The 24485-nt window shown below is 37.7% G+C and overlaps 1 pseudogene; it reads left to right on the top strand.

Annotated features, from left to right (window-relative positions):
* The first annotated feature begins 12532 nt into the window (after nt 1-12532).
* LOC145660985 (glucose dehydrogenase [FAD, quinone] pseudogene) lies at nt 12533-23475 on the top strand (annotated as a pseudogene).
* Nucleotides 23476-24485: the final 1010 nt, after the last annotated feature.

The raw sequence follows: 24485 nt of genomic DNA, 5'->3' as shown, positions 1-24485 counted from the left end.
TGGAAAATTTTCATAAGTTTGCGGTTCTAAAAACGAATCTTATGAAGGAACACAAACATGTTCATTGTGACAGAAGAATTTAAATGTAATTCTGCTAATTTACCAGATTCTGCGTACAGATTCAGTCTGTGTGGGATATCACAGATGAAGCAGTTCTAATCCGTCATCTCCTTAAACATTACCGGAAGAAAATAAACACTTCCGCGATAGCTGTAAGTCCAATACGTACCATAAGAAGACGTAGTGGAAATATGCAAAGCCCTAAGGGTTCTAACAGTTTAAAGACAGGGAAACAGCCTACCAGAAAAAAAACACAAAGTATTACCTGCACTTATTGCTGAAACTCTCATAGATGAAGTGACAATGAAGCTAGAGACATCGATACTACAATTGGCATTTAAGGCACATAGATCACAAAGTACTGTTACTCCCCTTATGAGGTTTGTCAATACACTACGAAATTTAGTTCCTTATGAGCTCAGCAAACCATAGAAACAGCGGCGAAGCGACTTCGGATACTGAAATATCTCCAGAAATCTGCGCTTCTGAAGACGAATTTTATCTGGTAAAAGTTGCTCTACATGAGGTCACCAGACAACTGAAACTAAATTATTCTAATCAGTACAACACGAGACTTGCTCGATTCTGCAACGAGATGCACTGACACGAAAGCAATGTTTTGAATTTGATGGAACTGTGAGGGACCACTTTGTTGGGCACTCATTCTGATGGGCATTCTGAGTCGTCGACTTCTATGCTGAACACCTGGACTGTGTGTCTGAGTTCTGTTACAGAAATACGTTAGTTCTGTGAGGACGAACACTCCTGCTCCAAATCGAGATCGCTACTGTCACTTATCTAGGAATAACAGTAACCCTTTAATGGAAACTGAGAGTAAATGTGGAAGAGCGCGGTGCTGTCTTTACCACCTGTTGCATGTGCTCGAGTATAGCGACTGCGGAGTCGAGTGTGAATATTTTTTACTCGATGGTATTTGGACTTGATATGGTTTACCACTATTGGGACGGATACTGAAGGAAGTTTCAAATTTCTTTTCGGAGCTACTCCTGCATCACATAAATTGTGCATTAATAAAATCTACGATTAACATGATGAATGAACACCTTTATCCATCTTTGATAGGCTTTTCGTTATCAAACTATGGCTGTTATTTTATTTTTCTGACAAACTCTCTTCTGGTCGTAGCGCCGAAACGAGACATTTCTGCACCCTTGTCGGTCTATACGTATTTTTTGTAAAATTTTAGTAACAGGAATGACCACCCAAGAATATTGTTGGTGTTGTTTTCTAATATCCTATATATAAATGTGCGAGAGATTTTATTTTATAATATGGGAAGTTAGTACAGTAATATTGCTATGATTTTTACATGGAGTATTTCATGGAGATTACTAGATATTTGTGGGCAGGTTATATTTTATATTAATATAGCGAGAGAGTCCTAGAATGATTTCTAGGAAGACAATTCGGCTCAAGCTTAGAGCACGTCCTGGTTTTATACGCAGATCTATTATAGAGATTGCAATAATACGCATGTTGAGGGAATGAACATAAAGTGGATATAAGAAGTATAGAATTTACACTTACTAACGTAAGCGCTCACCTCTGGAGGATGGGATCCCTGGTTTCCACCAAGTGGGTTTTGTGATAGATAAACACGGTGTGCATGGATTTTCTCGGAGTTGTCCCGCTTCCTCCCACTTATCATTCCACCATTATCCTCCGTCTCCTCATTACCTTCTTTCTCTTAGCCTACGTATCAGGCCAGTACAGGCTCCAAAATTGTAATCGGGCAAATAGCATTGAAGGGGGCGTACCACCAGAAAGATGTTTAAAAAGACAATTTTTGTCAATAAGAAATGCTTTGAGAGCATTGTCTGACTTCAACTAACTTTAACTATCCCAAAAATGTTTATTAGACAGTTCAAAATTTACACATTATATACATTACAAACTTTTAGCAAACAATGTATGGATTCAGAAAAAAAACTTATGGATATTTTCATACTTACATAGTAGAATATGGGAAAACCTCAGAAATGGTAGTTTCTACATTTAACAAACACGCAATACACATCTGATAGAGGACTGACACAAACTTATACAGAACTGATATTTTTATACGCTTTATTACATATGAAATTATAACAAAAATAAATTACAAAACTGATATGTTTCTACATGTGCAATTACCTGGTAGAATACAAATTGACAAGCAATGTATTCCTTCTTAACAGAGGAAATAGTCACGGATTAAGATATCCAGCAACCTCTTTACTTGTAGAACAAATACACAAACAAATGGTAGACTGTACAAATAGTCTATCACTTTTTCTGGTTCGATTTTACTGCTGAGCTCCCTCTCAAAACTCATTCGTAACAGCGTTTTTAAACGGACCTAACTCAATGAACTATTCAAACGGTTCTTCATTATACTTAGTTTGGAAAATGCCCTTTTTCAACAACTCTGTGTAACAGGAAAAGTTAAAATGAATTTGTGCACTCTGAACAAAGTGTCAAATTGTGCATCAAACAGCCTGTACCTTAAGACAAGCGCAATAAACACATTTGGTATAAAATGTGTTTTTGTCACATGCTTGATCTTTTTGAACTTGCTCGTGTTCTTAATTGATACCCGATATTCCACTTCAAAGAGATCATCAATCTCATCATAGTAATCACCTTCTGGGAATGCTTAATTGTCTTTATATGCGTAAGTTACATCGTCCAGCAGACTTGTACGTAAGTATTCCAACTGGTTGTAAAATCTGAAGAGTTACTCTCTAACTGTGGAGACATCCGTTTGGCAAAGTTCATTGATTTTATACAGTGCTCCATCTGGTAATCCCTTGGAAAAGTCTTCAAAATTGAGTGGATCTAAACAGGACAAGTCAGCTTAAAGTTCTCTGTGTGCTACGAAACGGGTCTCAATATTCGCACTGAAGTATCCATGATTGTGTTAAATGCGTTTATTCTGAAACGATCGACCGCAGTTCCAAGTTGTGTTGAATCGTCTCTTGCCTTTTCACCAGGTACATTTTTCATCATTGAAATGTGTTTCTCTGTGAAGTCATTGTTTACTTCCACACTAGAATAAAGGGCCCTCTAACCACTTTTTAAGAGATTGAATAAAATTGGCTGATGCACTAAGAACCGCTGTGAAGTTTCTGCCAGTCTTTCTCAGTTTTCATATTCCAGACTTTGATATGATGCAAATTCTGACTTTGCAATAATGTTTATGCGTTTGACATAATGAAAACATCCGCACATAATTAAACGCAGTAACAACATTCTCATAACTGACAAAACACTACAAACTTTTCGCAGCATCAAATCTAGTAACAGCGTTGAAGCTTGATGAGTGGCTGATGGTATCAACAAACATCCTAAGTTCTACGAAGATATGGTTGAGAAATATCGTGATATTTTGCTGGATATCTTTGAGCTCTCTTATAGATTATTTCGCCGCTTTTCCTTTCGATATTGAGCCCCGCTTTTCCGTTTCTTTCTGGTTGGAGGTGACAACTTTTCAGTAGACATTGTATGAAATGTAATACGAAAAATATAAGATATAGAGGCTACATCTTTACTTTTGTGAGTAGGGGGTGATCAAGACACAGCCGAAGGTTAGCAGTGGGTATACGGGAAAGGTATATTTCCCTTAAGAAGTACGCACAGTCTCAAAAAGATTGCAAACTGAAATATTTAACTTACAACACGAGTTCAAACCTCTATCCTCTACTTTGGAGCCCAATTCTCTTACTCGAAGGTATGTTCATCAAAGGTCTTTAAACAAGATAGACCGAACAATGACGCTGATGTCGTGAGCACGGAAAGTATTGACCCTGCGCCATTATCGGGGTTAGGGATGCACGCGAGACGCGAGAAGTCTCGTCTCGTCTCGCATTTGCGAGACGAGACACGAGACGAGACTGAAAATTTTGTGCGAGACGCGAGACGAGACTAAACCATGCGAGACGAGACGCGAGACGAGACTCAGTTAAGTCTCGCACGAGAAGTCTCGCGAGACTTCTCGCAGTCTCGCAACATTTATGAATTACATGTAATTATATATTTAGTGATTTTACATTTATTGAATTTTCTAAGTTGAGCATTAATGCCTCCAGGAACAAAAAAGTGATTGGGACAATAGACATTTTATGAGATTTATTATTATTCAAGGTTGATTTTGAGAATTAAAGCCTTCTTTAGTTTCTAAACATCATTAAAAAAGAAAAGCTTTGTAAATTGGAAATTTATTACAACATCGATTTAGGACTTTATTTTGCGACACAAACACATACACGCGGGCGCGCACGAATACATGAACTTCTGTTTTTTGGCCTGAAAAGCAAATAAGACTCCCTATTGCTGCAAAACGTGATATTTCCGTTGTTTCTGTCTTTTTCACATTCCCTCTCGTCAAAGTTTATCCCGGGTCCGTCTCGCATAAATAAGATGATATTCTTACATGGAATAAGTATTTTCTTTGTATATATTTCTCAAAAACATCCCCCTCTAGTTCGGAAGTTTAATTCAAACACTGATTTGGTAGGATGGCCCTATAGGTTTGATGCGAGATGATAGGAATGGCCTTATATCTGTGAGTAATTTTATTTTCTAGATCTTGCAACACTTTATAAGTTGAAAGCGAAAGTTTATAAAATGCGATAATGCAACATTGCTACAAGCGCGAACGAACCAAAAGAATTGGGTCGTATTGTGTTGTGAGGAGTTCTTTTGCTGTCTACAAGCGCTTTTGGTGGTATAAAAACATCTTTATAATGGAAAATCACCCTTCAAGGAAACGACCAAAACGTGTAAATGTTGATAGTGGCGACGATATTTTAGAAGAGCCAAATATTGCTGGAGACCTCTAAGCTGGAAAACAATGTTGGATCAAGCAACAATTTATGCTGTAAATTATGCTATTAACCATTTGGGGATCCCATGGTACAATCTGTACCATACGGGGTGTTTCATGGTACATTGCGTTATAACTCTCCTATTTGAGCTTTTTCAACCGTTCTTGTTTTGATTCTCTTTTTCAAGTCCAGAGGCATTGTAGAAGACCTTACGTATAGTTTCACACCTTCCTGCGTCGAGACATAGGAGGTGATGACATCATAATTCTAAAATATATATTTTCTTTTAATATTGCGGGGCCGGTCTATGTTCATTATTCTTTGGCGGGCTTATTTTTACACGTAGAAGATTAAAATTTTGCACAAATATTCAGTCCACCGAGTAGTATTTACCAGATTTTTTTTCAGATTTCTGCGTTAAAACAGGGGGGGATCCAGAGGGGTAAAAAGTTGAAAAAAGGGATATTTTACCAAAAAATCCCTTTCTTCGCGTTTTCCCCACCTTAGATACATGATGGAGACAAGTGAATGGTACCGCCTGAAAGGCAGTTCTATTCTGAAGAGAATGATGTGCGACACATTTACCTAAGGTAATTAGGGAAGTGTCAGGGAATTTTTATGAAAATATACTTCTGTATAGGGGAATTTTGGACATTTTCGGTATTATTTTTTGCGGGCTTATTTTTGAACCTAAAATATTGAAATTGTGCACTAACATTCAGTCGACCGAGGAGTATTTACGAGATTTTTTTCGTACTTCTGTGTTGAAACATGGGGGTACAAAGGGGCTAAACGTTGAAAAAGAAAAATTTTTACAAAAAATCCCTTTCACAGGATTTTCTCGCCTTAGATACATGCTGGAGACAAGTGAATGGTACGGCCTGAAAGGCAGTTCTATTCTAAAGAGAATGATGTGCAACCCATGATCCTAGGGTAATTAGGGATGTCTCAGGGAATGTTTAAAAATTTCCCTCTGTATATGGGAATATGGGACATTGTCAGTATATATTTTTTTGGCGGGCTTACTTTTGCACCTGGAAAATTGGAATTGTGCATAAACATTCAGCCCACCTAGTAGTATTTATCAGATTTTTTCAGATCTCTGCGTTAAAACAGGGGGATCCAGAGGGGCTAAAAGTTGAAAAAAATAGGATATTTAGACCCAAAAATCTCTTTTTCGGGATTTTCCCGCCTTAGATACACGATGGAGACATGTGAGTCATACCGCATGAAAGGCAGTTCTAAGCTGAAGAGAATGATGGGCGAAACATGACCCTAGGGTAATTACGGATGTCTCAGGAATTTTTTTTTACTTGAGATCATGGTGTTTTACGGTAATTTGGGGCATGGTGAGAATTCCTGATAAAATTTCTTCCGCCCTTACTACTTAAGATAGAAACTTGAAATTTGGCACACACATTTAGTATACCAAGTACTATTTATCAGATTTTTTTTTAGGTGGGTACGTTCACACAGGGCCGCTCCACAGGGGACCAAAGTGCGAGAAAAAATTCCCTCCGTAATTTTCCCTTTGACATCATTTTTCCCGCTCCTTGTATATGGTATGAGTGGTACCATTTGAAAGCACGCTTCATTCTGAAGAGAATGAGGTATGAAACATGATCCTAGGATAAATAGTGACGATGCAGTAGCTGCTTGACTGAAAGTCTAAAATATAGCCCAAAAAGCCGGGTACCGGAAAGGGTTAATTTGACGAAAATTAATGGTCCAGGAATCAAATTCCAGCACAACTTTTCTTTTAATTTGGAGCGGAGGGGGACACAAGTTCGGATACCATGTTGAACTTTAGGTTCCGTCTCCTTAGGATGTTATGAATATTCATCCCATGGAAAGCAGTGGCATACCACCACGGATTCAACTTGCCAAGGGACTTTTAGGTCAAATACCTGTCTTCGGACAGAATATCACATCATCATTCATTAACAGCCATAGAATAACACATTGCAAAATTTTGACCAGAATATATGCGAGACTGCGAGACCATGCGAGAAAGTCTCGCGCGAGACGCGAGACGAGACTCAAAATTTTATGCGAGACGCGAGACGAGACTTTACGCTTGCGAGACGAGACGAGACGCGAGACGAGACCAACATTTGAGGCTGCGAGACGAGACGAGACTTTTCCATTTCTCGTCTCGTCTCGTCTCGCGTGCATCCCTAATCGGGGTGTTTCTCGAGTTTTCCATATAAGTAAGACGAAACAGCATTAGATATTTTGCAAGTATATTTGCGTTTTCTGCAACAATTAACTATATCCAGTCCCTAATAGAGGCGTAGACAATCCCACCCAGTGCTTGGTTCCGCCACCCTCTTTTAAGCAGATTCTGCGACCGTTTGGGCGTACGAGGTATTTTGCCTCCTGTGGTTTCACATTTTCTTTTCTCCTCTTTTTTGTTTCCTTTTTCACCTTTTAATGAGAACGCACCGGGCATTTGTCCGATTGTCCGATGGGTCAGTACGGGCCTGCTACGTATATAAACATTGGATGTTAAACTAAGCAAACAGACAGATTGATTGATAACAGTGAGACTATCTGAAAGGTGGGTCTATAACTTAACGTGAGATCCGAATGGTGAGCTCTAGTCGGGAATAGAACTCGGCTCTCCTGGGCCAAAGTTGCGTATGCTAATGATCTAGTTCCGTGCTAGTTGCGTATGCTAATGATAATCTCCTCGATCTAGTACCGTGTAACGTGGGTTCCTGTCACCACGGCATGGCGCGTCCTCAGGTTGCGGATCGAGGAGAAGGCCTCTAGATATAGAGGTTAGCTGCGAATATACTGAATAAGCAGTCGCGGACAGACGACTAGGAGTGGTCCTCCACCTTGGGGGTTTGGGTAAGGCTAACACCCTCATCCTGTAAAAAAAAGGTACTTGTTCAGAAACATTCACAAAAGCCTCGGACAAGGACTGATAACTTGGCACGACATCAGCAAAAGAAAATAGACATGAGATTTGGAACATGGAATATTAGAAGTCTTTATAGGGTAGGCGCGTTAAAATCTGTAACGAGTGAGTTAGAAAAATACAGGATGGACTTAGTAGGAGTTCAGGAAGTTAGGTGGGAAGGAAATAGATCTGAGAATTCCGGAAATTTTAAGTTCTTTTACGGGGAAGGAAATAAAAATCACCAGTTAGGAACAGGGTTTTTCGTTCACAAACGAATATTACCAGCAATTAATCTGGTTGAATTTGTTACTGACAGACTTTCTTTTATTACTCTTATGGGACGGTGGTGTGATATTATTGTTTTAAATGTACATGCTCCAACTGAAGATAAGGGTGACGATATAAAAGACAGTTTTTACGAAGAAGTGGAACGGATATTTGACCAACTCCCGCGATACCATATGAAGATTCTATTAGGGGATTTCAATGCGAAGGTAGGACAAGAGGATATTTACAAACCGATTATAGGGAACGAAAGTTTGCATAAGGAAAGTAATGACAACGGTGTTAGACTCGTGAACTTTGCAACATCCAAAAACCTAATCGTGAAGAGTACAAAATTCCCACATCGCGACGTTCATAAATACACTTGGACATCACCAGACGGAAAAACACATAATCAAATTGATCACGTTTTAGTAGATAGAAGAAGACAATCTAGCATAATTGACGTCCGGTCGTTTAGAGGGGCTGATTGTGACACTGATCACTACCTGGTAGCAGCGATAATACGGGAGAGATTATTGTTGAATAAAGGTAATACTCAATGTCCGAAAACGGAGAGATTTAATTTAAAGAAATTAGAAGAGAGTCAGGTAAGAGACGAATACCAGATTGAAGTTTCGAATAGATTCTCGGTTTTAGAAGACTCGGAGTGCACTAGTGTTGAGGATACTTGGATAGAAATTAGACAGCATTAAAAGTTCAGCAAAAGAAAAATTGGGACACGCGGAAATACGTAGGAACAAACCATGGTTCGACCAAGAATGCATTAAACTAGCAGAGAAGAGAAAACAGGCAAAATTACGGTGGCTACAAAATCCGAATGAAACAACTACACAAAATTTCGCAGATATCAGGCGGGAAACTTCCAAAACTTTTAGAACAAAGAAACGGGATTTTTTGAAAGCTAAAATTAAGGAACTTGAAGATAATAGTAAAAATAAAAATATTCGGAACATGTATAAGGGCATAAGGGAATTTAAGAAAGGCTATCAACCTCGTGCTTATATATTAAAGAAATCTGACGGAACAGTTCTCACTGATACGGATAGCCTCTTAAATAGATGGAAAGATTTCTTTGACGATTTGCTGAACACGCAGCCAAAAACTAATGTGCGTGGAGAAAAGGAGATACACACCGCAGAACCGTATATTCCAGAACCCAATCGAATAGAAGTGGAAGCCGCTATAAAGAAATTAAAGAAACACAAATCTCTGGGTGTAGATGAAATTCCGGCTGAGTTAATTTTAGCTGGAGGCGAAAAATTGTGGAACAAGATACACAAACTCATTCTCCTTATCTGGAACAAGGAAGAATTGCCACAAGAGTGGAAAGAGTCAATCATTGTTCCAATTCACAAGAAAGGCGACAAAAGTAACTGTAATAATTATCGAGGCATTTCTCTTCTGCCAACATCCTATCAAATCCTTTCAAATATTCTATTAGCAAGATTGACCCCATACGCAGATGAAATTATTGGAGATTATCAGTGCGGATTTAGACGAAATCGATCAACTATCGACCAAATATTTACCATTCGCCAAATACTCGAAAAGAAGTGGGAATACAATTCCCCGGTACATCAACTATTTATTGATTTTAGAAAGGCTTACGACTCGGTCAGGAGAGAAACATTATACAACGTTCTTACAAAGCTTGGAATACCGAGAAAGCTAATTAGATTAATTAAGATATGTTTAAGTGAATCCCAAAGTAAAGTCCGGGTAGGAAAATTTTTGTCCACGAGCTTCCACGTCGAAAATGGCCTGAAACAAGGAGATGCGTTGTCGCCATTATTATTTAACTTTGTGCTGGAATACGCCATAAGGAACATCAAAGATAGCAACCAGGGCCTAGAGTTGAACGGCATTCACCAGGGTATGGCATATGCTGATGATGTAAATTTAATAGGGAATGATAGGAGAACAGTAGAAATAAATGCAGAGATATTATTAAACGCTTGCAGGGACATGGGTTTAGAAGTAAATGCAGAGAAAACTAAATACATGGAAGTGCGTCGGGACTGTAATACGGCAAATTGTGGAGGCGTTAAAATATTAAATAATACTTTTGATAAAGTGGATACTTTCAAATATTTAGGATCAATATTAACAGACGAAAATCATATTCACGAAGAAATTTAATGTAGACTAAAAGCAGGGAATTCGTGTTACTATTCGGTTCAAAATCTCTTGTCATCGCGAATTCTGTCGAAGAATTTGAAGCTTAAAATATATAAAACGATAATCATGCCTGTTGTTCTGTATGGTTGCGAAACATGGTCGCTTACTCTGAGAGAAGAACATAGACTGAAAGTATTTGAGAACAGGATCCTGAGAAGAATATTCGGACCCAAGAGGAACGAGAATGGGGAATGGCGGAAGCTTCATAACGAGGAACTACATAGTTTATACGGTTTACCCAACATTGTTAGGATCGTCAAGTCTAGGAGGCTTAGGTGGGCAGGTCATGTAGCTAGAATGGAAGAAAGTAAAAACGCTTTCAAAATATTGACTGGTAGACCCATAGGAAAACGATCATTAGGAAGACCTAGGCGCAGATGGGAGGATAATATTAAGATGGATCTCGCAGAGATAGGAATACAAAGTAGAAACTGGATCCAGTTAGCTAAGGATAGAAGTCAGTGGAGAGCTTTTGTGAACGCGGCACTGAACCTCCGGGTTCCATAGGCCATAGAGTTAGTTTAATGATCTAGTTAAGAGAGAGTCCAAACTTATTTACATTAGACCTAGTCTACTTTGGAGCGCTATGATTCCTTAATGGTAAAATGCTTTTCAGTTTGATAATTTAGCGTAAGATAATATACTGTCGTCGGCCACGAAAAACACATCTACCAAACATGTTTCAGAGCGGTAACAAACCATAAACCTTCTTTTCTCAAAAACTTCAATACAACTCTGCCAAATTTCAAGCCATTCCTCTTTCATGCAGAGGAAGACTTCTAACTACTTGTACAGCACTAGGATATATTCTTGTTTTACACATTTCTTTAAGTATATAGTCTCACATTTCTATATTTTGTAGCCTATAGCAATTTCAGTCGACAAAATTGTAAGTAGTATTATAACAATAATAATAGGAAATTAATAATATTCGCCCGGCCAATTACAGCAACAAAGGAAATCAAGACAAGTTATTCGTAGAACTTAGCCAATAGTATTAGTTTTATCTATTTCCTCCACGTGTCTTTAATAGTTCCTATGTTCATTATCAAATAAACTCCAGACGGATATTTCATACTTTCATTCATTTCGTACACTATATAAGCAGAAGTAGAAATAATCCTTAAGTGAGTTAGCTCGTAACCTAAGTAGTTTGAATTACATTCGTTGTGAAATAGTGCGTACGTAGGTGGATGATATATGAACGAGCCTTGATTGGCTAACCATCGTAGCGGGTAGCTGGGTGTGATTGGACAGGAGCAGTCAGTAGGTGGGTCTCTCAAGAGTGAGGAACCAGAATAGCCGGTTTGTCGCGTGCTTTGTTTAGTAGACATCACGATGAGTGAGAAGAGTGCGCGAATGTCTGTTGTGCATCACATAATTATCAAGTTCCTGATCCTGGAAAACTTCAAACCGGCCAAAATGAACCTCAGACTGCAGGCCCAGTTTGGGAACGATACCCTTTCTTGTGCAAGAGTGAAGGTGTGATGCAACGAAGTCAGCCAAGTCCTAGGACGTGTTGCAAATGACGTTTACCCCCGTCATCTTCGCACCAGTGTGACCATTGACAACATGGCACATGTTCGTGAGCTTATCGGATGGGATCGACGCGTCGCTGTACATCAAATTGCGGCAGAACTTAGTGTGAACTATGGAAGTGTTCAAGCGATCATTACAAAGCAGTTGGGCTTCCGCAAAATTACAGCTCAGTGTGTTCTTAAGCTGCTGAATGATGATGAAAAAGCTGAACATGTTCCCATTGCTTGAGTGCTTCACACTTGTTCTGACGTGGAAGGGGAAGCGTTTTCGCATCGCATCGCTATCTGTGACGAGGCATGAGTATGTAATTATACCCCAGCGATTTGCGATTTGCAACCAACGATCAAGTGGAAACTTTCGCGCGCAACGTATTGGCTAACCGCCCAGCTTCATTCTACGAAAACGACACCAAAAACCTACCAAAACGTTGGGAAAAATGTATCCGTAAAGGCGGAAACTATGTAGGAAAGTAGCATGTGCTAATGTTTCTGTTTCCTACAATATATATTTTGTTCCAACATAAGACTCGTTTATAAGACCTCGGGTGTAAAAGGTGATAACCCACATTTCATGAAAATTTTAGTTCTGTGCATTAACAAAGCAACAAGCCTCTTCTCCGTCTGTTCAAGATGAGAGATCTTTGATTTTCGAATGTAGATGGCAGGAAAGGGCACGGTGACATGCCACTTTGTCGAAGGTTACGCACGTAAAAGGTGACAACCTGTATTGAAACATGGCGTCGTGCGCAAGGCAGCATGCTGTTCTATCAGAAGAAATTGCTGATATGGTGGACATTTTAAGTGACATTAGTGGTGTGAGTGATCCAGACGATGCGGATTATGTTCCTGAGATGGAAGCGGAATCATCAGCATCATCTGAAGCGAATTCAGTAAATATTATTGCAAATCTTATATAATGTCGATTATCACAGTTTACATGCACGAACTGTGATGGTTATCTCCTTGTACATGAAGAATATGTAGCTAGCATACGCCTCAGTTATTGGCATATAAAGATCATTAAATTTTTGTTATTTTAAATCTAGTACAAACATTAGCTATGAACATACGTGTAGATGCATAATGAAAATACATTGTTGTATTCTACCTTTTTATAATTTCTTTGCGATGTAGAATTTCTCATAGGAGAACGTGCTGGGGTCTGCCAAAGATTGTACGTAATATAAGGCAAGTGGTATGTTCAGTAACAACGTATATCTGACGTTATTTTGTTTTAGCATTCAACTGTTGGTATGTTTCCCTTGGTCCCTCTGTAACGTGTCGATCTCAAACCTAGCCCACGAAACGAAAAATATGCAGCAATGACGTCATTTAAACACCATAGGAGGAAGTCATTGTCTTGTGGTTGAAACTACGTGGGCTATTATATCGATGTGCTGTTTAATTTTTAAAGAACCACAATCAGCTATTTGTAGGTCTTGATTTGATTACTACATGATAAACGCGTTTTATTTCACACTTGCAATCAATGGTTTTTGTTCTTGTGGGGGTAAGAGAGGAGAAAGTGAGACAGGGGAACAGTGAACAAAGGTAATAAAGATCCGAATGATCTTAAGAAGCAACATGTGAGATGGATATGGTTGTCTGAAAATTTTCTTCCCCTCCAACTAGGTTATGCTTCTCTGTTGACAGAGAAATAGAATGAGAGAGGTAGAAAAGGGTCTCTTTCTGAGAGCCGCACTGCCTTCTTGCGTGGGCAAATAATGCTTGCTTGCTTGTTTGTAGAAACGATTCATTTTCATCAACAAGAATGATTATTGCAACGTATAAAGTGCATTGCAGTTATGTTGGTATAATAGGATTAAATAAATTGTACTGTTTCCGAGTTAGGAACTCTCATTGGGGTCACTCCAAAATGAAATTTGTAACTATTTCTAACGTTTTCGTTTCTTTTACTTTCTCTCCATTTTTACGAGATACGCGATGTAGTATTCTTGATATCTGAGGGCCTTGCTATAAAAATAAGGTATGATTCATTATTTTGTACGTTAATTACTGTTGCAGCTGTGAATTTTATTTTACAAAATGGAAGTATTGTAAAAAAAAAAAAAAAAAACGCTGGAAAATAAAACTCCGCCAATCTCAGCAAAATATATTTTTAACCCTTGCGGTACGAGGTCGGTTTGTTGAGCTCACAACCAATTGAATTGCGAGTTGTGCTTTTGTGCTTCAACAACAAAAATTTTAATAATAATAATAATAATAATAATAATAATAATAATAATAATAATAATGATGATGATGATGATGATGATGATGATGATGATTGTGAGAATGAATGTTAAGAACAGAATCCTACTTCAGTTTTATCTAAATGACTATTGGTTCACTGAGGGTTTTTAGGGTTTCACTCAGTCTAATCAGTCAAATGACGGATTTATACCCACAAAACTAGGGTTTATACCCACTCGGCACATCAAGTAAATGCCGAGTTGAACCTTCAAATAGATCAAAGCTGATTCCTTTCTCCTCCCTATCCCGATCTGTGTCAGAGGTACTTACAAGCGTTAAATAAAACTTCGAATTCAAACATCAATAAAAGTAATTTTCTTATAAAAGAGAATAACTAACAATGCATATGCACGTAAATGGTGATAACTATCAATAAGTACAAAAAAACTATTGTAATTTTCTTTTTGTATAATCCATAATTCGAATGCTAAATTGACAAAAATTTAGAATAAGCAGGAGAGATACATGTTCTTGAGGAAGCTGTAAACTGAGTACTTTTTTGCAGCAGATTAAGTACATGCAATGCTCTTAAACATTCAATTCCATTTTTCCAAAAATAAGGAAACTGTGGGTTATCGCCTTATACAGCCGAGGTCTAGCGAAATCTGCATATATCTCAGTTTAGTTTCTGAAATTAATAAATATGTTATTAGGAATGGATCCTGCAATTATTGGGAAAATCCAATATTGCTTAGGTGATAATCCATAGGTGACACTTTAATATATCAATACAACTTTTACTTATGTACGAAGTTATTCTATCAGATTCTTATACTGTATAACTTCAGCATTCTTTCCTTATTCAAATTCAATACCTTTCTTCTACTCCTGTGCTTTTTCTCTATGTACTCATTTTCCTGTCGAATGTCCAGATCATAACTTGTTATATTTTATGATGTATGCAAGACTTCATTTGCGCGCCTCATCGAAAGTTCCAGGAAGTTTGTTGGTCTAATTTTCTAAATATTCACAGATTATAGACATCAAAGCTGTAAAATTTCAAATATCCTTTACGTCATCCTGTCAAGTTGTATCTCTTAATTTTGTAAATGTAACTGATTTTTAGTATTTCTTTAGAATGTTATATATAGGGTGACCCATTTTAATCTTTCCACGGAAATATCTCGAAAACGGTTGAACATAAATGAACTGAACAAAAACCCAAATACGAAATACCATGGGGCAAATCAAATGGTGATGTCGCGGTGCCCCGGAGGGCTGCTCTTCAATGGGGATCGTGTCCCAACTTTAAAATTTTAAATGGAAACATGGGGTGAGTGACACCTCGTTCGATAGATCTTTAAAAACTAAACAGCGATGTGGCAAAAAAAATTCATATTGGTCACCGTATTCAAAATAGCCGCCAAGATATGTTACCTCTACCAGATAAATGTCCAGTACCACTAATATGAAAACGGCTGAACATAAATGAACCAAACAAAAACTCAAACTGAATGATGTTGTCGCGGTGCCCCCCAGGGCCGCCTTTCATTGGGGCCCAGGCCCAACTTACAAATTTTAAACGAAAATATGGTTCAACTGATACCTCGTTCGATAGATCTTCATACACTAAACAGCGTTGTGGCAAAAGATTGTTCATATAGGTCACCGTTTTCAAAATGGCTGCCAAGACATGGTGCCTGTATCAGATGAAACGTCCAGTACCACTAATTTGAAAAGGGTTGAAGGTAAATGAACAGGATAAAACTCGTATAGGAAATCACAGAGAGTATTTATCTTTCCACGCCTCGAGAATAATCCAACGGAGAAAAAGATTATTAAAGTACAAATTACATAAAACTAAAGAGAAAATCTAGTTCTTAGAAAATTAACTTGCCGATCTCGGCGGGAATGAATGGTAAAATCTCAAATGAATACCCCACCTTTACTGGCAATAACTATGGTTTGTTTGAAACACTTGTGTGTACGAGTGACTGGTACTGTAATGAACCAATATTGTGCAGACAACTTTTGAGCAAAACCAACGTTTGTACACAATGTTCTAAAATTGCATTGTTCGACATATTGGTTTCGCATTTCAGCTGATTCATTTTTGCACAAATCATTGCCTGCAATCAAAATGGAAGGTACCATTTAACAAGAAATTTACCTACTTTTTCCACTACAGACATCTATCTCTTATAAAAATACCTTTCAGATAATTTTGTTGTGTAGATAGAATTTGCAAAAACTAAGGTACTCATTTGCAATTTCACCGTCCCTTCCCATTCCGCTTCACCCATTTATGTGATTTTCTAGGAACTAGATTTCCTCCTTTGCTTTATGGCATTTTTACTTTAATCATCTTCTCGTCTGTTGTAACATTTTCGAGCTGTGAAACGATAAATACCCTCTGTGATTTCCTATAGGAGTTTTATTCTGTTCATCACTTATTATCTTCAACCGTTTTCATATTACTGGCACTGGATGTTTTATCTGATACAGGCACCATGTCTTGGTGACCATTTTCAAAACGGTGACCCATATGAACGATCTTTTCCCACAACGCTATTTAGTGTATGAACATCTGAACAAAAACACCAAAGGTGCAAAAAGTGCAGCCAAGTTCGTCAGCCTCAAAAAGTGTTGAGAAGAGGATGAATGAGCCTAGTTCCTTGGCCACTGCATCTGAAACGAAAACTGGAACTTGGCGGTAGGTGGCTAACATATTCGAATACACCAAGATGTCAGTTCCTAGTTTCACGCCAGGATATTTCAGCCCTAAGGTTAGCGGTGGCCCCCAAATCCATCACGCTCACAAGCAAAATCCCTAAGGCTCGACAAAAGCATTTTCCTTGACACTTCGTGGAGGAATATGTTTTCCTTGCCTGGGTTTCGAACCACCAATCTTACTATAGTATACTGTATATGTGCCTTAACGAAGTTGATATTCCTAAAGTTGGTGGTGGCCTCAAACCCACCATGCCCACCACCACTATCCATAGGGTTCTTTAACATCATTTTACTTGGCATCTCGCGCGAAGGTCCAGTGTTCGTTTCAGATGCAGTGGCCAAGGAACTTGGCTCATTCATCCTCATCTCAACACTTTTTGAGGCTGACGAACTTAGTTGCACTTTTTGCACCTCTGGTGTTTTTGTTCAGATTTCACTTCTTTTCGTAGTTCATCATGTCAATGTCGTATATGGGGATTCTCAATTGTGTCATATTCTTGGATTTAAATTTAGAATGGTACATTTTTAAAGGAGTCATAATGTGTCACATGCAACATTAGTTCCCAAGGGCTCTCCCACTGGGAATCGAACCCAGGACCCTGTACAACAAAGGCGTACATGCTAGCCACTAGACCAGCGGGGAGGATTTCTTCTATTAAATATCTGTCAGAGAGTTATGTCCAAACGAGATTCTAATTCATTTACCCGAGCTACAAAACCACGATCGCTAACATCTCATTTTCAATTACCTAAATACGAAGAGTATCAACAGGGCCCAAAACCCTTGATGTTGAGTCCTCGATGCTACATCACTAGACATGGTTAGTATTTCAATATAATTAGTTGTTCTCTACCCTTCCACATTGCAAAATTACGGAGTTTATTACATGATGCGCATGTTGTGCAGTTTCATACTACCTTGGGCTTTTCTTCCAATGATATACACCTCTCAGATAGCTTGTAAACTTAATTATATTTGTCACCAACATATCCTACATGAACTGACATAAATTAAAGGGGTGCTTATGGTTGACGTAGAAAGTTGAAATGATGAAGAGGGAATGAAGAATTTCCCTATCTTATTTAAATGAGTCTTTTTTTTTTTTTGAGCTATAATTTCATGTTTTAGGAACTTGGAATAATAACTTGAAATTCGGTATGATTGTACGTTAGCATTACCTAAGTAAATCAGTAAAAATAAAAATTTCCAACTCTAGAGTGGTTTTATGTGGAACTGAAAAATCTTTCCCATGTTATTTATATGGCACACCTTCTACACCCCAAAATTATAGGGTACTTCCTGTAGGGCTACAATGATTAAATTTGACATGATTGTAGCTTTCCGGGACTAACCGACAGAAAAATTGCCTAAAGTGAATATTTTAAATTTTATAGGAGTCTAAAGGGGGATGAAGAAATCCCCATGTTATTTAAGTAGGCGTTTTCCTGGGATACAAAATTTTATGTTTTACATAGGAAAAGAAACTTGAAATTCGGTAAAATTGTGGGCTTAAGAGATGTGAGGCCATAGACCGAGCAAAGGTGAGAGTGTGGGGGCAAAGTTCCCAGCTGGGCAAATCAAGAAATATTAAGAGCAAATGCACGAAATTCACTGTTAATGAAAAGGCTGATATATACAGATATAGACACAAAGCATCAAGAACATTTTTACATAACGACTGTGGTAACGGTCATATAACTCGTGGTACCAATATATTTACGAAATCGGTTACTTTTTGTTGCTAGTCTCACATAAAAGTCGAACAATTGGATTTCTCATTTCTTCGAAAACTTCATTAATTCTAAATGTCCTCACTTCTACATTCTCTTACTTATCAAATTAATTTTAATATCTATTTAATACCAATGACTACAATAAAAGAAAAATATTCACCGAAAAAAGAAAAATATTGGCTTTCCTTGTCTGGGTTTCCAACCACGAAATTTACGGCAGTATGTACGTGCCTTAGCCCACGATTTTTAAAAGTTAACTGATTTACAGAATGTGCCTCATTAACTTGCTTCACTACTTATTACTAGCTTTTACTTGTTTCACTCGCACACTAAGACAAAATGTATGTGGAGTACGTAAAAATGTAGGTTACATGTGTAAATCCTGTAGTTTTTGCACTTAGCATACACTAAACATATAACTGAAAAAGTATATTTATACATACTTTGTATATAATTGTTCCGAATAAACATACTTTCCGCACGAACTAAATAACTGTATGCAGGCGGTCAGGATCTCACATACAGATGGACGTATGTAACTTATAGCTGACGTACGCAACATACGTATACGTATGTAATGTACGGAAGACTGTTAGATGTCAGACATCCTGCAACGACATGGTGTAACATCTACGCGAGAAAGAGGGCAGTACGTATGTAGCACATGGATAACGTATGCTAAGTATTGATTTCTGTCTTAAACGTAAGGATCCCGTATATTTCTACAATATACCGATGTCCGGATAACGGATTTTTCTCAGTGACCTTAACTCGTTTTTCTATTTACCTAGAACGAGAGGAACACGAACACAGAAACATCGAGGAGAGTTGAGATTCCAAAGGCTCTTCCACCGGGAATCAAATCTAGGACCTCATACACCAAAGATGCACGTGATAGTCAATAGACCAGCGAGGAGGGCACCCACTCGACCACTCGGACGATTGACAACATTATCACTATGCACATGATGTGTTGAATAACAGAATCATTCCCGGTTTCTGATTGTAAGGACAGTTTTTTTTCTCTTTTTTTTTCCAATGAAAAATTTTCCAAAGCAAATTCCTCAAATTTCATACTCAAGTCGTTATAGGGTACCTTTATGGACAGTTTCACAACTTTATCTCATTAAGAAGTACCTAATGACTATGGACAGTTTTTCGCCCATACAAATTCCCAAAGTATACTTCTTAAATTTGGAAACTTTTACTTACTCAAGTCATTGCGTAAGGTAGGTACCATTACGGAGAGTTTCAAGTCTCTATCTCATTTGCAAGCATCTAATCAATGATGCGTGAGTGAATGAACCAATCTCTGTTTGGGTAAGAATTCACGAAATTCATTTCTTAAATTTTGGGCATATTTCACATTTAAGCCATTATAAGGTACCTTTGTGTAGACATTCACATCTTTATCTCATTGGGAAGTACCCGATGGCTACGGACAATTTTTCGCCTGTAAGAAATTCCTCAAATTTCGGACTTTTTCCATACTCAGGTCATTATAGGGTACCTTTATGCAGAATTTCACGTCTTATCTCATTAGGAAGTACCAAATCAATGTGACGAGTGAGTGAATGAAACGATTTCTGCTTGGCTAAAAACAGTTTTTCACCAATAAAAATTCCCATAGCATATTCCTCATATTTCGGACTTTTTTTTCACACTCAAATCAATATAAGGTACCTTTATGCTGAGTTTGAGGCCTCTATCTCATTGGAAACTAGCAAATCAATGTGATGAGTGAATGAATGAACCAATTTCTGCTTTGCTAAGGACATTTTTTGACCACTGAAAAATTTCCCATATCACATTCCTCACATTTCGAAATTAGTTCACACTTAAGTCATTATAAGGTACCTTTATGCAGAGTTTCACGTCTCTATCTCATTGTGAAGTACCTAATCAATTTGATAAGTGAGAGAACGAACCAATTTCTGTTTGGATAAGAACAGGTTTTCGTCCATAAAAATTTTTCCATAGCACATTCTTCACATATAGGACTTTTTCATATTTAAGTCATTATAGGGTACATTTATGTAGAGTTTCACGTCTCTATCTCATTGTGAAGTGTCTTAATCATTTTGATGAGTGAGAGAATGAACTGATTTCTGGTTGGCTAAGGACGGCTTCTCGCCCATAAAAAAATCTCATAGCATATTCCTCACATTTGGGACTTTTTCCATGCTCAAGTCATTATAGGCTACCTTTATGCAAGTTTCATTTTTCTACCTATTTGGGCAGTACCTAATCAATTTGATGAGTGAGTGAAACGATTTTTTGCTTGGCTAAGGACAGTTTTTTGGCTATAAAAAATTCCCATAGCACATTCCTCACATTTCGGACTTTTTCTATACTCAAGTCATTATAGGCTACCTTTGTGCAAAGTTTCACGTCTCTATCTCATTGGGAAGTACCTAATCAATTTGATGAGTGAGTCAGTGAGTCAGTGAGCCTGAAGAATCCATATTTTAGGGGTCCAGTACTTTAATATGGTTGAAATTAGGAATGTGGTATATGAGCACATTGGTATATGGTATATGAGCACATCTCTCAGATATCTCCTTAAATTCTAAATTTCATGTTTCTTCTGTTAATAGAATCGTTTCTATAGAGCCTCGAAATCGTCGATTTTACCCAAAATTCTTGTTCACGTATAACATGTTTACGGCAGTGCAGGCCAGTTTTCATTTTCTTCGCGGAACTTGGCTGCCATGCACTGCCGTGCATGCTGATCTATCAAACAAGGTATCGGCTGACCATATTTTCGATTAGAATTTCGAAGTTGGGCTCCCTTGAAGATCGGGCCTGGAGCCACCGCGACATCACCATTCGATTTGCCCCATGGTATTTCCTATTTGAGGTTATGTTCAGTTCATTTATGTTCAATCGTTTTCGAGATATTTCTGTGCAAAGATTAAAATGGGCCACCTGCAATATCTATCTATCCTATCCATATATATATATGGGGGGTTGTGTGTGTGGGGGTTGTGTTTGTGTTAATTACACAAGAGCTACATGATTTCCATAATTTGTTTACTAACTTGCTTTTTATTAATAGTTGTTTATTGTAAATACAATAAACGCTTATATATTGTTAATTTAAAATTAGATATTTAAGGAAAATTGGCTGATCAATTTTTAATGCTATTATTTTATGTATTTGTTTCTCATTACAGAAATTTCTACACACAGTTCTCTTCAACGCTACACTAGAAGTACATTTCAACATTGCGATTTAAATGGTTATGATGCTTCATGTGAAGATGCTCCAGCCATACCTTACATAGCTATCAAAGAGAAGAAGATTGAAAAATTTAAGAAAAATTCCCTCAAAGATACTATACATTTCAAAAACGAATATGATTTCATCGTAGTAGGTGCAGGAAGTGCAGGATCTGTTGTTGCCAACAGACTCACAGAAATCCCACAATGGGAAGTATTACTTTTAGAAGCTGGGGGAAATCAACCATATGAAGCTGAAATCCCTGCGAAACAAAGTTTCCTTTTAGGAACCAATATTGATTGGCAATACAGAACAGAATTTCAGAAGAATGCTTGTCTCTCTCAAGGGAACCAAACATGCCCATGGCCTAGTGGGAAAGTAGTTGGAGGAGGTAGCACCATCAATAATATGAATTACATACGAGGAAACAAATTTGATTATGACAGATGGGAATCTTTGGGTAACAAGGGGTGGGGCTTCAAAGATATTCTTCCATATTTCTTAAAATCTGAAGACAACAGAAATGAAGAATTTGCGAATTCTCCCTATCATGCTAAAGGAGGATACCTACCCGTTGAACACTTTCCATATATTGATTGTAACGCAGCGGCATTAGCGGAAGCTTTTGAAGAGATGGGACTTCCGAATAGAGATATCAATGGTGAAAGCCAAATCGGTGTGATGCTTGCACAAACTACCAGTGCCAATGGGGAACGTTACAGTACAGCAAAGTCATTTCTGAGGCCTATTGCAAATAGGAATAATTTACATATTTCAATCAATTCCTTTGTTACTAAGATTGTCATTAATAAAAAGGAAAAGAAAGCTATAGGAGTTCAGTTTCATAAAGGAGGGAAAAGTCATACAGTATTTTCAAGAAAGGAAGTTATACTTTCTGCAGGCACAATACGATCTCCTCAACTGCTGATGCTATCTGGAATTGGACCCAAAGACCACCTTCAGAAACACTGTATACCTGTTATCCGTGATCTCCCAGTAGGTTACAATCTCCAAGACCAAGTTAAGATTGGAGGATTAGTATATTCTCTGGATAAGGCTGCTTCGTATCCAATACCTGAAGAAATCAAAGCTTGTGATCAATATAACTACCACCTTAAGCAAGTAGGACCCTTCTCATCGACTGGAACCGGTGTTGTTGTAGCTTTTCTCCATAGTAAAAAGTCCGATTTACCAAATTATGCTACAGATATCCATTTTCGGATTGATGGAACCACATATTTGGTGAAAAACACCTCACTTGCTGCTGAACAGCCGAAAGAACCTCTTGGTTATTACAATCATCTTATTGTGCATCCTGTATATTTACATCCTCAAAGCTGTGGAACAATTCGACTAAGGTCCCAAAACCCTTGGGACTACCCTGTAATTAATCCAAACTATTTGGATCATCCACGAGACATTGAGATGATAATAGAAGGAATAAATATCGGTGTTCAGCTTGAAAAAACTCATGCCTTCAGGAAAATTGGTGCTCGACTGGTAACGGAACCTCTTGAAGGTTGTACTGACCATAAATATGGTACAAATGATTACTGGAAATGTATTATCCAACATTACTCAAATTCATTTACTCAGTACGTGGGTACATGTAAAATGGGTCCTCCTAATGACAAAACAGCTGTCGTTGATCCCAAACTGAGAGTCTATGGTATAAAGAGTTTACGGGTTATTGATGCTTCTATTATGCCGTATATACCGAGTGCTCATCTTAATACTCCTACTATTATGATTGGGGAGAAAGGGTCCGACATGATTAAGTCTGACTGGTTGTAACTTTAAATTGACATGAACATATTTTAATGAAAAGGGCAATAAAACTTTAATTAAACTTGGAAAAGTATAATTGTGATGTTCTTTGAAGAATTAGTGTAATTCCTGACACGTAGATTTACTGGTATTTGGCTGAATAGCAGTAAACTTATATGCCCATATGTCATACAGGGTATTAAACTACAAAGAATTAACCATCCACTCATGGTAAATTTGGTTTGAATATTTCGTCACGACGCTGAAATCACATTTGACTTTGAATTATAGAAGCTAGAAACAGCTGTATAAAAATGCTTGGCTCTACTATTAAAATGCTTGTTTGGGGGTAAATTTGATATGAGTTTGGATTCAGTTCTTTCATTTCTCGATGTAAATGTAAAACTCTTTGGATTTTTCAACGCTCCCACTCTGATTACAAACTCATCGTTTAATGCAGCAATACAGATATTATATTTTCGGCTTACATTTGAAAGTTATATAATATACAGTAGACATAAGGAAATCATTATATCAGATGGCGACATTACGAAAATTCCTGGTAGGAGGAAATAACTGTTGCATACGGAAATAGTTGAATTATACATAGTATTCAATACTGAAGTAAGATTCTACATGTATCTTTGTGTATTTGAATTAAAAAGGTCAAATTGGTCATATATTTCAAAATAATATGATGAGTCTTCATGATACGTTATTCAAATTATTTATTCTGTTTAATGGTGAAATCAAGAACTACTCACCTCATCAAACGCTGGACTACTAGGCATACTGAAATAATAACGACTGGGGTATAGAAGTTGAGAGAAAGATCTTCGGATGATTGATAAGTGTTTAGCATTTCTTACAGCAGTGAGGATCTATGAGACGTACACCTACAACTTAATGTGGAATACAAACCACCTGAGCTACCAGCAAGAGCTGATGTGGAGTTTAATGTTCCGTTCACCATCGAGACAAGCTGAACGTTAGACACAGTTTATGAGCTTCCGTAGGAAATTGAACCCGGGCCTGCT

The sequence above is a fragment of the Thermobia domestica genome, chromosome 9 (assembly GCF_964235325.1).
Source record: "Thermobia domestica chromosome 9, izTheDome1.hap1.1, whole genome shotgun sequence".
NCBI classification, from domain to species: domain Eukaryota; kingdom Metazoa; phylum Arthropoda; class Insecta; order Zygentoma; family Lepismatidae; genus Thermobia; species Thermobia domestica.
The sequence above is the reverse complement of the archived record's forward strand: the minus strand, read 5'-3'. Positions and strand labels throughout refer to the sequence as shown.